Raw genomic sequence first — 18,067 nt, 5'->3', positions numbered from 1 at the left:
TATATATAGTGCAAATGCTATTTTTTACAAACCTCGATGCGATTGTCTTTTGTAAAAGCCTCACCTTCAGAAGCAAAAAAAATATAATCGAAGATTTACCATAGGAATTCCCGCAACGGCTCTGATGACACTTCTCCTGAAATATTGATGGCATTTGCTTTCTGTCGCCTCCTCCTTGGAACGGCAAAGTGTGCAAGCTCAGCCGTGGGGCAATCACTAACGGTAAAAAGCTTACCTTACCAAAAAAATCGAATTCGGACCAAAAAAGCGTAAGCCAGCATATGTTCCATTTCAGCTGAAACCATAGCGACAGTTGGACTTATACGTGGTGTATGAGCAGCTATATCTATGAACGGGGTTATGGTCTGAGTTTCCTATATGCGATACGTAATGAAGTGTTCAACGTACGACGTATACGCAGTTTGGTCCTATAAAAATATAGGCCGATTTCACTGCCCGCATATGTCGACTAACGTAATAATCAAATTAAATCAACTAAATAGAAAACACTTTTATAATGGTCTCAGCAACTGTTGTACTATGTACTATGTACTATCCTATTATAGAAAATATTGCTTAAAGACGAGCACTTAACACATTATACCATTTTATACAAAACAGATACTGCAGACAAAGCTGAAAAAAAGGCGTTTTTTTTTTTTATACCGGAAAGTTGCAATATTCCCCGTGTTATCATAAGTGAGCCAGAAATTAACGGGTCGTCACCGTCCTTGGCGCGTAAACAAAAATACAGAACGGGATTAAAATTGTCCTCATGAAGACGCGATCGTCTCTATATTTCTCTGCTCTCTATAGCGTAAATGGGGAAGATTTTAGCCGATTTGAGTGTCGGTTTGTTTGCGTATCAATGCAAACATGGAAACAACGACTCCTTCAGTACGAAGGTGGCCGGAGTTCGTAGCACTGTATATCGGTCGTTTTGTATCCTGACAATGTCATCGTAATTCCTGACTCCACAGCAAAATGCTATCGTTAACTGCATTTTATAGCACTTCTAACGTCTACGTAACCTATCATATTCGCCGCAAAAACCGTGAACAGGGTCAAGTTAATCTGTAGTTCGGCCTGTTCGGGCAGTAGCTGGAAGCTGTTACTTATCATCATCAGAGTCATCAAGGTAGCAACATAGCCCTAAACAGCAGCCGCCGCCGCCGCCGCCGAATAAACGTGACGCGATATTCCGATACAGTATGGGTACACTTGGGATGGATGGTAACTTCGTCCATCATCAGGGTCGTCGTCATCGTCCCTGTTGCAACTATTATATCATATCGTCATTAGTGGCATTGCCACCACGAAATTATTGTTGCAACATATCAAGAGCGTGTAGTTATACACAAGGTCAGAATGTTGCACAGTATACGTATACACATAATCTGTATTTTGAATCCATGTGTATGATAATAGGTCATTCACTGAGTCTTTTTCCTCCCAATCCCTCACTGGCTTCCCTCATTTATACATATCATAATTATCGTGCTACATATAAATAGATAATAGGTGACAGCTAAACTATTATATTATATTCGAATAAGATGTAGCCTGTGTAATAAAAATAACGTAACAACAAAGACGGTGCTTCGCGTGTGTTATTGCATCTGATAGTAACAATGTCGTTTCTAGCGCCGATCGTTGCGTCATGATTACCTTCTGTTATACGGCACTCCACGACCGTAACCCCACAACATTTTACCTAATTTCTTTAGCCTCTTCTGCTCATTTTATGCTACTCCGAAGTACCACTAGTGGCTATGATGGCAGCAGATAAAGGAACGCACGAGAGCTTTAGTAGTGTGTTCTTTGTCTTTAGCTATCCGTCTTCGTAAAGGTAGACACCAGGCAGTCTAATAAAACCAATAGGCCTATAAAGCGATACCGCAAGTTAATTCAAGTTAACCCCTTTAATCCGACGAAGTTCTATGTGGTTTGTGCTACGCTCGACGCCATTAAAACTGCTGCTGGACATTATCATTACTATTACAGTAGAGTTTTAGACTTGCATCTTTCTCTCGCTCATTCGGCATTGTTTTAGTTGTAAACGGGACCCTTCAGCTTTGAGCGAGCTATATCTCGTTTTTAGTGAACTGCATAATGACAATGTTGATGGAAATACAGAGAGAACGGATAGCGATTCTGGTGTCTCCTGTTTGCCGTCTGAATCTGTCCGCCATCATCCTTGGTTCTTAGTTCTCAGTGTAACACATATCTTTGTTCTCGTTTATCGGCCAAACGCTATGGGCCGTTTATCGTGCCACTGTTTCTCCAATCGACGAAGTTATTACAAATTTTATAACATTTTCATTTGTAACAATATATGAAAAGAACGCTACCGGAGATGATGCTTAATTCCGTGGGCGCAACAGCGATGGCAACACAACGAAAAAAAAAACGACCTCAATAGTGACCACGGCACCGTCCGCGTTTTTTACCCTCACGTGTCGGTTTCTATCGTTATTTTTATTCCGCGACCACGGTACAACAGTGGCTGTTACGCCACCTATGCCACTTCCATATATATATGTATATATAGCGGTAGCTGAATAACGTGTACCGTTGTACCTGCATCTATATATCTGAACGGATCCGTTGGTGAGGTCTTGTAGCTATTTACTGATTGTTTATTTGACTCTGTCACGGGTTAGTATCCAAGTGGCACCTTGCATGCTAGATACTTCGGGCGCGATTTGTGAGCGCTAACTATATGATATACGATGTCTGGCCTGTTCAAGGATACACGAAAGCTGGCCAATTTGCCAGACTTTTCCCCTAGGCGAGAATGGCCATTCACTTATACCGTTCATTTTTTACTTTTAACTTGCAGCTCCCTCCATAGGAAATCATAGGATGAGCTTTTTTCAGACGGGTCTGGAACGAGAAAGAAGAAGAAATCAGAGGCCTCACAGGAACTTCGTAGGGCACGCGGCGAAGAATCGGTTAGAAGAACAAATGGTACAACTGTATCAGACGCTTCGACAAATAACCGACGAAAACGCAAATGCGCAGGCATGAAGAAGGATATTGACTTCATAGTAACTCCTTGTTATACGCGACATCTGTCATTTTTCGACACAGAACTATGACGTGAGAGCGCATTTTATATAGCGTATGACTACTATACTATAATACTAGACGTGAAGAAATACTTGAGGATTGACGTTAGCTAAAAAGGTTTGAATTTTGGGGGGAAAAAATGCCCCATTGAATTATCGTTGAATAGCCGAAAACATTTTGTTTCACTCTGTGAATTATCGAACCATCGAAAATTATCAAGCGTTTGTTCGAGTTAATTTGGTACCAGTTTACTTACACGCGCGTCTGCACGTGTATTTCTAGAGGCGAAATGTGGGAAAGGCCTGAAAGGTTCCAGCCTTTCGATGCAAAACAAATCTAGATCGGTAGTAGTACTTCCGACTATTATGACGAAATTTAATGGAGATAACTGCTAATGAAAAAAAAACAACAGGCAGGCAGGCAGGCAGGCAGACTCCTGCACAGTAATTAAAAGAATTATAAAGTCTTCCGATATAGTACTTCTACTATACACTGGTCTACCGCGCTGACTATACGGCAATTTTTGTAAATAGATCGTTCTTCTTCAGAAAATACAGGTAACCATCTCCTTTCTTTGTGCTTGGTTGACTACTTACGATTACAAGCGCTGTTTTCTCGACGTGCGGCTTTAAGTAGATTAGAAAATGCATATTACATCCAACACAACATCGGATTCAACCGCGTTAACATAGACGAACGACGACGACGACGGCGACGACGGCGACGGCGACGACAACAGCAGCAAGATCATCTATAAACGAGCAAAAGGAGCAATGTCGAGTCCTATTAGTCGATACGCTAGGCCTGCTCCGACCAGCGTTTTATAACGATGTGACGCAGGTCCAGAGTCAATAGAATATGGATATAACCATATCTTTGTTATTTTATGATAATTATTATACAGACAGCGCTGTCGTATCACGTTGATGGCGACGTTGACCGTGGATATGCACTGTATATGATAATGTTAAGTGGTCCGACGACCATGTTGTTGTTGTTCTGAGAGGGAGGCCGGCACGCAGGCAGGCAGGCAGGCAGGCAGGAGGAGCACAGAAGGTGAGGAGCGAGTGAGGCTGAAGTCACATACGGAAAGGTTCATCTCAGCAAGGAGACCTTCAGCGAAACAACAGTTTTGTTATCGGTGCAATAATTTAAAGAACGAAATTTGGCAAATGACTACACTTTGAGCCCTCAAACGGAATAACGAGTTGCTATGGTGACGTAAGCTTCTGAGTAAAACAGGAGCCCCTTTCGGCATTGATGTATACTATTTTAAACCAGTAGTTTACCCTGCTTATCCCTCGACGTACGGACTGGGAAATTGTAACAAAAAACACATTGCGCATGAACTAAATGCAGAATCGGTAGAAATACGTATGTTGTACTTTCGAAATAATTTGTAGAAGTACTGCTCGCTGAACGCCATCTTGGAGCGCCCCGTTATGATAGACAAGACATCGGTCGCTTTATGTCACCTACCGGAAAAGGATCGGGCGAATGGATATGGCGTTAAATATGAAAGATAGCGATGCCGAATAGATTAGGACGTTACGTTTACATTGTATATTAGGAGCAGACTTCATTACGAAAAAGCGAACAGTGCTTTCAGATAGATTAGCGGTTTGGTAGAGAGTTGGTCGAGGCTCGGGACCGAGCGTACACATAGTTCGCTTCGTTCTGCGAGCGAGCCGTCTGATGTATAACGCCGAAATCGATAGCGCACGCACAGACGTCTCTTTATATTCTTCATTACTGAATTCATTTGTTTCTAATCACTTTCAGGTCTTAAGAGGGTGTCGCAAGGCGGCAGAACATGTTTATCGTAGATCCTCTAAAGTAGCCAGCGATAACGAAATTAAGTAGGACAATACAAATCACCAGCTCATAACTATCGAAAAGCTCTCAGGGCGCAGGCATTAAACGGGTAAACAACGAAAAGCGTATATAATGTGCGTGCATTACCTTACATTTTAAAAGTTATTCAAGTCCTTCTATCTGGTAAATGGCTCCATTTAATATCATTGCGCACTCCATACCAAAACGATGCTCTATAACTGTGTTAGTGTTTATTGTATATCTATAAACTGCACGTATAGTCTACTGAATTTCTTTGAACGTTTTACTTCTTCCAGTTGAGTTGTGACTAGGGGATAAACTATGTATATATATATATATATATATATATATATATATATATATATATAATTTTTTTTAGTTTTAGAAATCTTATTTGATATTGTTCTCAAATAAACGATCCATTCAAGTATTATAACACTTTTGGCAATCATTATGCATTGATTCAATTTTTTTGCCAGCAGTTTTTTGCAAATCGGTTAATAATATGTTGCATAAATACTTAGTGTACCTCATAAATGACCTTAGCGCTACTGACAATCAAGAGCCTTATTAATCTCACATTCACACGAATGCTTATATAGGCACAATTGTATACTCATTTCATGAAGGCTTCATTTGCGTTGGCCCGGCTGTAACCGACACAATAAAGTCCTTCTTTGTCACACAGAGATTCCTTCGTAAGATTGTATCATGGGCAGACCTCGGAGAGATTTGTTTGATGGACGCGGCCGTCCAGCAGCAGCAACAACAACAATAACTGGGTCCTCCCATCCGTGATCCATGGTAGGGAATGAATAATTGATAAAGTAACTGTAATTTCGATACCGACCTTCGGTCAGACGAAGCTGTGCTCGTGGCCGTGGACCGGCAGGCCGTACATTTGGCTCGCGGACAGACGAAACAACAAATAACTATGCAACTTTCAACATGGAGGACTTTTCCTGTGGTGGCCATCAACTAATTGCCGCTCAGAGATAGCAATATGCAACGAACAGAAGAGCGGTCGGCGTATAGGACAGCGTGCAACAGAGGCGAAGAAAAGAAGAGCCAGACGGTCTCATATATTCGGCAAGTAATAAATTATTACTATTACTATTATTATTTATCGCTAGCTCAGCTACCTCCTCCGCCTACTCCTCGTCGTCGCGCATCTCTCTAGAAAGCGCCGTTGGCGGACGATCGACTGCAATCCGCGACACACGATCAAACAATTCCATTCAGAACGGTACAAAACGGACGTGAGCAATGTGCGAACACAGAGCGACGACTGGACAACCCGTTATTAAATGCCACCGTCCACGCCTTCATTCACGTACGCAGTCAGTTTCATGCCAGTCGCACGCATAAAATGTAATCGTTCTATATAAGCACCGTGTTGCGGGACATCGCATCAAGCTGCAGGCAACGGTGCGCTAAGAAACGAAAAGGAAGTTAGTCGAAGGTCCCAGACGACTGCCTTCACTATAGCTGAAGTGCCTATCTCAGCTTGACTAAAGAGACGCACACTGTATTGATAGAAGAAGATACAGAGTCAAATAGTGCCGCAACAACGGCGGCAACTTTATGATCAAAACTCGATAACAATCGATACATTTTATTTAGACTCGTCTACGGCGTTGCAGAATGGTAAGAGAAAGAACCAAAGACAATGTCAATTTTTTCAAAGATGCCTTCCAGACAAGCTTGATTTGAATTTATGAAAACAACCCTCTGCCCCCAGGAGGAAACATTTTTAACGCAGAGCAGAATAGCAAACGGAATGAGAAACGAGATGGACGTCGTCCCGTGCTTTCGATGTCTGAGCCGTGACAATTGAATTATTAGATAGTCCAGTCATCTACGAGCGATAAGGAACGTGTATAGAGGTTTGCGACGGGTTACAAGCAAGGAAGGAGCCCGACCAAACATTATAGATGGCGCAGTATTTATTAACCGCTCTTGTTAGATATATTTTAAATGAAATACATTACACACTATCACATTCTAGTTTTGTATATAAAATACTGTAAGAGTATATAAAAATTGTCATTACCTTTCTACATACTTGCGCAAATCGACGGTGACGAAATGGCTGACGCATTGGAATTCCTCATTCGCCGGTGTTCCGGATTAAGCATTGTATTGTGGAACGTCAACGTCAGACTCTTTCTGTTAGGACCTTTTAGTTAGACTTTTAAATAGCTGCTAAGGTATCAATGAGTTGTGGTAAAGCTACGGGACAAACAATGTTGAAAATGGACTGGAAAGCAAAAAAGATTCGCGACTAGGGCCGATTAGAAAGAAACAAGGCAAGTATACTGTGGAACATATCAAGTCAATGGCCACTTTATAGCGGGCAAGATGTGTCTGTGAATCATAAAATTGATTCAAGATAAATTTATCTCCAAAAATAATCACGGGTACCATAGCGAGCGTATGGTTTCCTTCGTGTAATATAATGAACAATAGTCATAACAATAGAAATAGAGAGTTGTAAACTTAATCAACGGTAAACAAACCAGCATAAGTAGGTAGTCATTTTAGGTAGGGTTTTTCACTGATAGAGGTGAAGAAGCTAAATTGATCTGAATCCAGCACGATTACTGTATACCGAAGCGCTAAATACATAGGCGCCATGGTCCTAGCAGAGAAGAATAAGCATCACTGTTGAATCTGTACCGGCAGTTGACAGATCGACCATTCCTCGAAACACTGGGCAACATCTGTCGTGAAGCTGAGTGCGTTATCTAGTTTGAGCTGAAAGTAGCAGTGTTTTGTCTACCTGATGGCGTCCATACGCGAAGCTCTTCCAGCTGACTCGGAAGTAATTGTTCACAGAGTCCTTGGATCCAGCTATCTGTCGCGCAGGAAAAACTAAATAAGAGGAGCTTGAAAAAAGCCGAAATAACACCCAAAAAAAAGGCAAGAGCTGGATGGACAATGAGGTTACGACCGATTGGTGAATCCATCAACAACAGCTTTGGATTAGTTATGTTAATGACTAGGTCTGATCGCTCATCATTTACGTGGACATGTTCGAGTCTGCTTGTCATCTGCTCAAGGTGGAACCAATTAACATTGCCAGGTTAACAATTATATATCATTGTCATCATGGTGGTTGTTATGACGACGATGTTCGCGTGACCGCAAAATAGCAACGGTTCTATAATTTTTTAATCAGCTGCTGACATTGATATCGCGACGTTTTTCCGGAACTTTTTCCCTTCTGCGGAATGCTGTGGCACTGCCGTTGTCTGCTGGTCCCGACCGTCTCACGTCGAACCATTATGGCGCGCTCCACTATTACAGACGTCGCTGCTGCCGCCGCTGCTGCTTTGCTTGTTACAGGGGTGCATAAGTGATCTCCTTCCATTTTTGCTGTGCGTCTGACGGGGGTGATCTATAATGGGTGCGCTAAGCTAAACTCATTAATATGTTGTTAGGAGACGCGAGCTTTTCAGACTGTCGCAGAAACGTGTGGCTCCAACGCTGTCAATAAGAGTGTTTACAACATAAATTACAACAGGCGTCACAGCATAGGCTATACGCTGGCAGTAACAATAACCGTTAAGGTCAGCTGGGGATTACGCCCGAAGGGAGCACTGCGACGCGTTGTGTAACGATTTTGTGCAGTCGTTTCTGGTGTGGGACAGGCCATGGACTTGCACACGTATGATTTTATGGCCATCCATTTTGGCTCATCGTATCTATTTCTGGAACCGCGGCTTGAGACGCAATTGACTCGATGCTGTCAGTCTGCCGCTGCGGCAGTCCTAGTTGTAATGGCCGCCCTCACAACTACTATCTTCGTCGATGACACTGGCAATCGTTGTCCCGACGCAGCTCGCTGCCACGATATGATGGAGACGGGTGAACACGCAAACAACAAAAAGTGAGTGATAAATCCTGACGTTAAATTATAGCGCAACGATCGATCGGTGGTAATCACTCCTCTCACCTTTCCGTGAGGACAATGAAGAGCCTCGGTGACCGTTGTAAATGTAGAAGACAGTACATACGACCGTGTGGTCGCATTGATCTTACATGTAGATAGGCAAGCCCTAACCGCAAGTGGTGACAACAGCAGCAAAATCACTAGTCAGGAATAGTATTTCTATCGGAAACCATTGGGGTAGTACGCTGAAGTTTGCGGTCCATCGATTTCATTAAGAAGCTTCACTTATGAGCCCAGATGGGAAATGTTTCCTAGTTCATAAGTACGTATGATAAATGAACTGACGATAGACTCCGGGGGTTGCTACATACGCTTTGTTCGCAAGGAACAAAGTTCTGCTAGGCGTAGCAACTAGCGCTAGTAACTGTTAACTTGCAGTACTAGTAAACGTATTTCATATGTCTAAGAATTGAATGAACTCGATTATCATGGATACATCTCGTTTCGATATAAAGGGCCGTCAAAAAATGAAAAAAAACACGTTAGCGTTGCACCGAACAAAAGCGTAATTAATCGCGGCCAATCAATCGTATGACTGTCCGTAAATCTCATTGTCCTGGCACGATGGATGCGATTTCAACTGTACCACAAAAATATCCTCTAATTTCTCTCAGCAGACTACGAACGAGCCATCTGCTGCAGATGCATATAGATTCAGCTACCTATTCCCCGGGCTACTTCTAACCCTCTGCGGCTTTAGCGACACGCCGTCACCGCCATCATCAATGACTGCTGCGAACATTCAGGGAACCAGCAGCCGCATGATGTTAAGCCAATGTATGTAAGACATCTGTTGCTACCACTACGGCACAGCAAGCATCAGCAATATGACAAAGAAATGTTACGATTTTTTTGTTACCGAAACGTGGTCTCTCCTGCCGTCCGCTTGTAATCGGCTCAATTAGACGTGCGATGCTGGAGTCTCGGGTATCAACAAGAAAAATAGACGAATGGCGGTCGAAGTGGCTGAACATCTGGCTAGCTGATTTACGACCAACGCATTGCCAATCGCCAAGCTCCAGATCACGGAGTACGTTCTGTGGACAGCGGGTTTGGGCGCCGCTGATCTGGCCGATCAAGTACGAACCAGCTAGTCTAGTTCACGATATAAACGATATAGTTGTTTCGACTGGCTGTGATCTGAACAGGTGTGCGTGTGTACACGCATGAGGCAATAGATTTAATGCAGCATAATACTTGATTAATACACAATGCACATGAATATAGTTTCCAGTGACTTTGTTAATAGGCTAAGAAGTAAAAAAAAAAATAGTGAAACGGGAATAAAATCGAATAATTCGAAATTAAGCTAATATTTAATATTTTCCAAATCGGTATGAATCGAGTGTGAAACATCCGACGAATGTTGCCTTTGACATCTCACTTAATGAATACAAACGTCAAGGGCCGATCAGCAGATTGAGCAATATCTATTGATAGATTCTATACGTATTAATGTGGGGCTTGTTGAAACTCGAGTCGCTGGTCAATTTTGACGCTCCTCACGCTGGTCAGACGCACTTATTCATATGTGTGACGCAATCGAACGTAAATGAAGTAGCCGGCAGCATTTCTCTCTCTCTCTTGAATCTCCGGTTGAAGTCATGAAGCGATCTTGTGTGTGATAGTTATTCCTTGCTTATGTCTTATTAGAAACGTTTCGATAACGCTCCTAGTGGTCATTCATTGCCTGTGCTTTATCATTTCATATTACGCGCTTTTACCTTACCGTCGCGATGAATTGAAGATTATAAGCTTGCAGGTATTTATTGGAGGCTAGTTTTTCTTTTTACCAGAATTAAATGCTTTTGTCAATACTGCCTCTAGAAAAAACAACGGTAGTAGCAGTAACAAAACGACAGCTACCAGTGACGAGAGCACGATTTCTGTCAGAGCTTTTTTTGTTATCGTATCGCTACCGGCAGCTACTGCCACTAAAGCCACCATATATATATAGGTTTTATATTATCTTAGACTAGTAGTAATAGCAGTAGATTGTAAATCTCCTACTCGCTGCTATGGGCCATGCAAGTGAACTGGTCCACGTTTATAAGTGGTTTTTATGCTTTTATTTTTTTTCGTTGTTCTTTTGTAGATCCTTTTTTGACTTTGTAGCAGCTCCTAGTTGCATCGGATCGGATAACTGGGGGGACTCGGGTTAGGGGAACGAGTGATTTTATTGTGTCAGACTCGAACTCACCACTCGCTGTGTGCGCGTCTATATATAACTTACCCAAGTATGTGATGATAATTACGTCAGGAAGCAAGCGCGAGCAACGGCTCTATCTCCAATAGGAGAATTGTAGATAAATTTTTACGTGGTTCGAGTCACTTATGGCACAATTTTGAGATCTTGTTTCGAAACAGTACCAGACCTAGATCCCTTTCTGCTTGTCTAAACAGGATATCTTTATGACACGTTTTGAGGCCCGTTGCACCGGCTACTTTCCGCTTTATCGTTACAGGCTCGCCTGTTTTGTTTGTAGCAGTAGAGGCTTATTTATACAAATGAAAGTTTCTGCGTCGCATTAGCAGTATGGCACTGTTCGCACACTATCCGTGTCGCCATAGAGCAGTTATGGTTGCTGAGCAATGAAAAAATTCTGACACTTGGTCCAACACGAAGCCTGCGTCACAAGATAATGGAAATCCCTCTGTTTAAATCATGGCGGTGCCGCTCTCAGTGCGCGTCTTCCTCCCTGTTGATCATGTAATTTAACCATTTCTTTCTCCCATAGACCGTCGTCTGAGGGAGCTTCTGTAGCGCGTTTCGTTTGAGCGATGTCATGCTTTATCTCCTGCTTATTTTGTAGTTGCAGAGATTTTGCTAATTTCTTTACCCCCCATTTCTCTCTCTCTCTCTCTCTCTCTCTCAAATATCCTTTAACGGATTTCCATGCAAGATGACTTACATTGATGACTTACATGAACTTAAATTGAGATTAAGATCAAATTAAGGAAATCGACCTTTTTGTATTGAAAATAAATACAACTGACTGCCATTTGTGTCTTGAAACCGCTAGACAACCTGAAGTGTACCTGAAGCCGAGTTTTGCAAAGTTCATTTTCTGGGACTAAAGTACGCATTAAGATGGACTTTGGTTTGTTCGCGTCGAAAGCCGTGAACTACTTTACGTTTGTCTTATTTTAGCCAAGTTGGCGAGTGCTAAGTGATATGTTATCACATAGTGAAGGTCATCAAATAGGTTCAGAAAAAGTATAGCTCAAAATCAAAGAAAAAAAAAGTGATTTGGCATCATGGTATCGAAACCTTCAACTAACCAGTTCACTTCGCATTGAGAGCGACGAAATAATATGCACAAAGCCATTATCAGCTGAAAAAAAGGACGACAGTTGAAAAGCAGGCAGCCAGCAGGTAGCTTATTTGGCCTCACAGTACTCGTGCATCGCTAGTTGCATATAGAAAGAATTAACTCGTGTATAGAAGGAAGTTAGGCAAATGGAAGTGGCAGTCATTTTTGCGGAAAGTAAAATAAATATCTTCGTAATAAAAACGTAGGTTTCGTTCTCTGATTACAAAACAACTGCTATCATCCTTCAAAGCAGTTAGCCGCAGCCACACTGAAATAAGCTATAGTTTAATGAGAAGTTTCTACCTTGGTTATTTGTTTCTGGCCGATCTATTTGCAGGAGTCGTTCCGAGCGGTCGCGTTGTTACCTGTTAACTACCTCTTGGGATTCCCTAAATTCAATTTAAGGTACACTGATAATTAAAGTACAGAAACAATCGCGATGCATGAACGTACACGGCCAGAGTTCGTCTCTGTTTATAATTCACGGAATCAATGACTAGCAGAGAAGGTTAACAAAGACACAGGCAACTATATTTCCGTTTGAAAGGATACGTTTGAATTGGAAACAATCAATTGACGATACTACACAATGTATAGCTATTGGCCTCGGTAAATAACAACTAAAGGGTTGTAAAATACCTGCCAAAGTTGAGCAAGCGTATTATTATTATTTGTATGGGTAACTTCGAGGCCGGTCAAACCTCTCTTTATTAAAAAATAAACTCTAATCCAATTTAAAACGCTACAAATGTACACCTCGTTTAAAATTTGACATCAAATACATTCATGCACCCTCATTCTCTCACGATTGAAAACGTTGAATCAAATTAACTGTAGCAAATAAGTTCTTCACAACAAACGTTGAATTTTTTTTTGATCAATAAAAAGTATACGTAAAAGCACGTACGAACCGCTTCAGCAACACAAAGGAGATTGAATAGTTGGCGCCTGTACAATTTCTGGACCAATTCGTGCTCCATATTGAAAAAAACCCGTCTGTCCTCAGGTCAACGAAGCTAGGTGTTTCTGTTTAACAAAATACACTACAACTAGTAGATAAATACAATAGCTTATTGAGCGTAATTGGGATAATGAGTTATTCAAGATGACTTAAAGACTATATTCATATCCACGGCTTTTTCAATTTAATTGTACGACCATCAGATAAGTTTACGTTTGATGATTTATGGAACATCTTCCATATAGCATGCATTATGAACTAGAAGATAAGTGCTCATACATAGCCAGAGCTGAAAGCTACCTCTCTATTTAGCTTCTCCAATTTACCTTATTGCATCTAGACTGAGCATTTGAGAAAGACTAAGCTGAAGAAAAAAGCCTAATTCTATAATCTGGCCGTAGCTATTGCCCTAACTTGATTATACCTCTATGATTGTGAGATAGTCGCAACGTGTAGGGTGTGAACTTGGAGCGCAGAGGCGATTAAGAAAAACTCGAAACACTAAGTACCAAAAGATGACAGCTGTGGACAACTGGGCATCTGTGGGAAAATTCCTCCCGATAAGGGCGGGTAACGGTGCCTTGTGGCTTTCCGTTAACGGCGGAAAAAATTTTAAAATTCAAAGGATTGACAACAGTATGCTAGAATGTACTTTTAATAAAAGCACACGTCATCTGCTAATATTTTTGCATCTGCTAATTCAAGCCAGAAAAAGCAACTAAAGAGATTAGAGCCAAAACCGTAAACTAACTGCCTGTGAACCCGAGGTACCCTTGGCCATGAGAAGCGTTCAGAAGTCCGAATAGCACGTGTTCTTACAGATCTGCGCCTCAGAACAATGTCGCTTCCGAAGTTTAGTAATGCTACGGGCAAAGCGGGCCACATGCTGTCGTCATCCACATCAGCTTTTTGGTTCGCTCGCAAAAGTTCAAGTTCATAGATGTCTCTGCTAACGACGGCTCTTTTTCTTCCATTCCCAAAGGTGTTGACGTAGACGGAGAAACTGCCACAAACGCTGATGGCGGCGGCGGCGGCAGTAGATATAGTAAAAGCAAAATATGGCAACGGTCATAATTGAATGTAATTGCATATAAGGATGAGTATAGGCGACCCGTGGAGGAATAAGATTACAATTGACGCTCGGTAGACTCACACCACTGTGCAAGTCTTACAACAATATCCAATTAACGCATTATTGTCACAGCCGCTAGCTACACAGGGTAGAGCCCGCTAGACGCCACTGACCTAGAGACAGACCACCGTTCTCTGCTGAATGCGTCATGTACAAAAGAACAATGGCGGAAGGGCCGCAGATTACGTAAGAGTAACGACGCTAGGTGTTACCGCTGTTGCTTGCTGATTGCGTAACAAATATGCTACAACAATAACGATCCCCCATTATTGTACCCCTTTTACGATCGAAACATGAGTCACACTGACTCACTGATGTCACACAGCGTCTAACCGTTTGCGATACGTAAACAGAGCGCCTCCATATTTCCTAGGGTTCAATCAGACATGTGTCTGCGTGCACGTACTGAACAGATTATTAGCTGATATAGTACTAATTGGTTACATAGCTAAGTGCGGATACGATGCAGAATGTTAATATCAATATTTTGTTTGACCTACGGTCAGAGCTATATATACCTGATTGAAATGAGCGAAAGTTTCGTTGGTTTTGCGCACTTTGATGTGTTACTTCTGTTTGATTTGAGAAGAATTGTAGTTTGGGCTTGGGATTATTTTTCAGTGAAAGTTTATAAGCTACCATTTAGCATTGTGTGCTTGTATCGATCAGACTTTGCTCGTTCACCGAACACTCCAAATAGGAAATTTTAAATGCAGAATTTACTCTAACCACTGTACCAAAGCTGATTAGAAAAGTCTGTTTACTAGTGTTTTTTTTTTTTCGCTTTTGAACCTCACACATTCAAGGCATCAAACATTTTTCTGTACTGTATTTTTTAAAAGAAGTTATTATGTCTGAATGAAGTAAGCCGGAATCGAAACGCTTTTCTTAACGTGGTTATTATAGTAAAAGTGCGTCAGGTCCCCTAACGGCGGTATCAAGGTCCAATGCTTTTTGTTCACCGCCAGCTAGACCCAATACTGGAGCTTTTACAAAACGAGATTAATTACCTCTTTGTCAGGGAGGAAATTTATACCACAAGTTAACTAGCCAATAAATGCTGTAAAATCCGTCCGAATAAAGAACTTTACTTAGTGCATATTTTGAGCCTTGCTTACGTCAATTGTTCAACAACAGGCCCACAATGCCAAGTTGGAATATAAGAAAAAAAAATATGCGCTCTTCATAATGTCTACAGAAACACCTGATTTAGCTAAAACAACTCTTGTCGATAATAGATGAATCTAATCTTTTGAGACCCGGAACATTATAATACTTTTGTTATATTCAGTGTTGTTCCGTTTCTTCATAGGGGGTTGTTGAAATCGTACATGGATTACATATTTCAAAGGTCATTTAGTTCTGATCATTAGCTAACTATTCAATGTACGGGTGGTGCCGTACTGCTTGTTTAGCCTACAGATCTGTTCGAACGGCAGCAAGCAACGATCTTTGTAATTCCGTCTAACTTCCTAAATAGGACCAAAATGTACGGGCGCGAATGTGTACGTATGCCTTCAATATTTGATCGATTGACGGCAGATGGCTGTCAGTAAGAACGTCGTTGTTGGTTGAATTATTCAGCTCGGCGATTGCTTCTGTTATAGCTGAACAACATTTTACCTATGAGATTTGTAAGAAACTCAGTAATTTACTGCATATTAATTTATTAACCTAGTGAGTCAGCGTCAACTTTCTTTTGCATTTTCAACGAATCTGAGCACCCGAAAACCGGGTAGCTCTATCCTTCGGTCCTCCAGTTCGGAAAGACGTATAGTTCACAGCCTCGGTTTGGGAGAGGAAGTCCTGGAACTGCTTTGGCATTGCTTCAAAACGTTCACTCTTTCACACCGGAATCCGTCAGAGTAGCCTGCTACCGCAGCCTGGAACACCTTTGGGATCGCTGCTTACCATAGCTGCAGACCTATTCCGATCTTAATCCGCGTCGGGGCGTATGTCTCCCGGAGCCCATCATGAGCATATTCCTACTCGCCGCTTGGGGACGCGTCCAGTAGAGCGGTAGGAGGCAATCGTGCCCTTTGAGCCGTTGAAATATCCCATCTTATTCACCGGTCAGATTTTATTAATTAGTGCATATTAATCGATCTGAGCATTGTGGAAATCGCCGATTCACTGGTTTCTGGCGTGCTTCTGTTATTTCGTTGTGTCCAACGTAACCTGCAGCGAATGGACGGAGTACGGGAATTGACTACCGCCGACTTCATTCACCAAAAAACCGAAATCGGGTTCGGCAGATTCAACAGCAGTACCATGCTGTTACCGTCATAACTGAGTTGTACGACTGTGAAATAAGCACTCACAGCTTGCTAGCAAAAGGTACTTATATGTGCAGTACAGGTTTAATTATTCGATGAGCTTTAGGGGATATATACTTATGCAAGCAAACCCTGAGAAGAAGAGTATCAAGCCCATTGTCGGGTCTATATGAATGTAAAAGATGCCTCAGACTAGATCTAATTGCCTGCAAAAAATTGTAATTTGTTTTTTAACGTCTCCTCTATAGCCGGCATCAATACTATCGTTTGCGACCCTTATAATAAAGGGCCAAAAACAGTCAGCGAAAAAAAGTAGATTGGTGAAAATATTAACTATCATGCCAAATATATCTAATAACGACGGACATTGCAGATCGTCGAAACATCTAATAAGATCATTCCTCGCAGGGAGAGATATTGGCACTTTGCATTGGATAAATTCGTATTAAGCCCTTGCGGCATACACGCAAATTGATCGGTCGTGCTCTTGCAGAATTAGTAGGATGGAAGTGCGTCAATGGAAAGGCCCACAAGGACAAAATGTAGTTGTACATCATTTATAAAGGTTAAGGATCAAAACAGATGTGATGAGTTATACATCGATTATAAAAGTGCTACCATGTTCATACACACTGGTAGCGGACATCTATTGGATAATTATCGATAGATCTGAAGTACAATTACTTGCCAAAAACTTTACTTACAATTACTACTATCTATAATTAATATAACTGCATATAATAAAGTGATAATATATCTTTTATAATATATAACTTGTTTAGTCCATAATTAAAAAAAGCCGTTATGACTGTTAGCACCATCATGTACGAACTAGACGCTGTACGCCAACGCTCTCTTCTTACATGTATAACGTTTACGTGCAGCAACGTAATAATCTACGCCCATGATGGTGGTGACAAACTACTATATTATTTGTTTATATCGTATTTGCAATTAGGCTTAGACGATAGAAAAACGCTCAGAACTTGAACAGCGCAAGACAGTAGAAAGACATAGCATTTTAGTACTATAACAGCAATTGGAATTTTACATAATGGACATGATTACGCCAACCCGCAAACACCGTGATAAGGGTGGCCAGAGTCGATAGAACGAATTTGAAAAGTCATTGTACGCACAGATTTATCGATAATGTTTGTTAGCTGACTCCGTCGACAAATGGGTAGTTGGTTGTTTGTTTGTTCGTCCTCTTATCATGGCTCATTGTCGCGCGGTCTGCTTATATGTTGGCTTTCCATCCGAAAATTAACATAACAAGTTTCGTGGTCAGGTTAACGATGCGATATTGTGACCCGTCTATGATTGTCGGCGGGGGTGCGTCCAGCGCTACTTTGAGGTGTTTGTCACGACCTTGCGACTATAACAGCAGAAAATGCTCCGGACGTACTTCACTGTTTGAGGCATTATAATTTCATCGTTCGAATCGAACATTCGAGTTTGTTTCACATTGCGTCTGAATAAAAAGCCGAGTTTATCCCACTGTTTTATAGGGTTTTTTTT

At 41.6% G+C, this 18,067-nt stretch overlaps 1 protein-coding gene across 4 annotated transcripts in view; it reads right to left on the bottom strand.

The window, feature by feature from the left end:
• Window positions 1–18,067, bottom strand: part of LOC111250361 (uncharacterized) — a 243,429-nt gene that overhangs the window by 214,763 nt on the left and 10,599 nt on the right. For 2 of the 4 annotated variants that reach the window (XM_022805492.2, XM_086988810.1), the window contains exon 2: window positions 3,669–3,823. The gene's annotated coding sequence lies outside the window, so the exon portion shown is untranslated. Of the gene's footprint in view, window positions 1–3,668; window positions 3,824–6,961; window positions 7,018–11,096; window positions 11,114–18,067 lie in introns of those variants that run through there. The other 2 variants (XM_086988809.1, XM_086988811.1) reach the window with 2 other exon arrangements.

The sequence above is a fragment of the Varroa destructor genome, unplaced genomic scaffold (assembly GCF_002443255.2).
Source record: "Varroa destructor unplaced genomic scaffold, Vdes_3.0 BEIS01000004.1, whole genome shotgun sequence".
Taxonomy (NCBI): domain Eukaryota; kingdom Metazoa; phylum Arthropoda; class Arachnida; order Mesostigmata; family Varroidae; genus Varroa; species Varroa destructor.
Note: the sequence above shows the minus strand (reverse complement) of the source record. Positions and strands in the feature narration are given on the sequence as shown.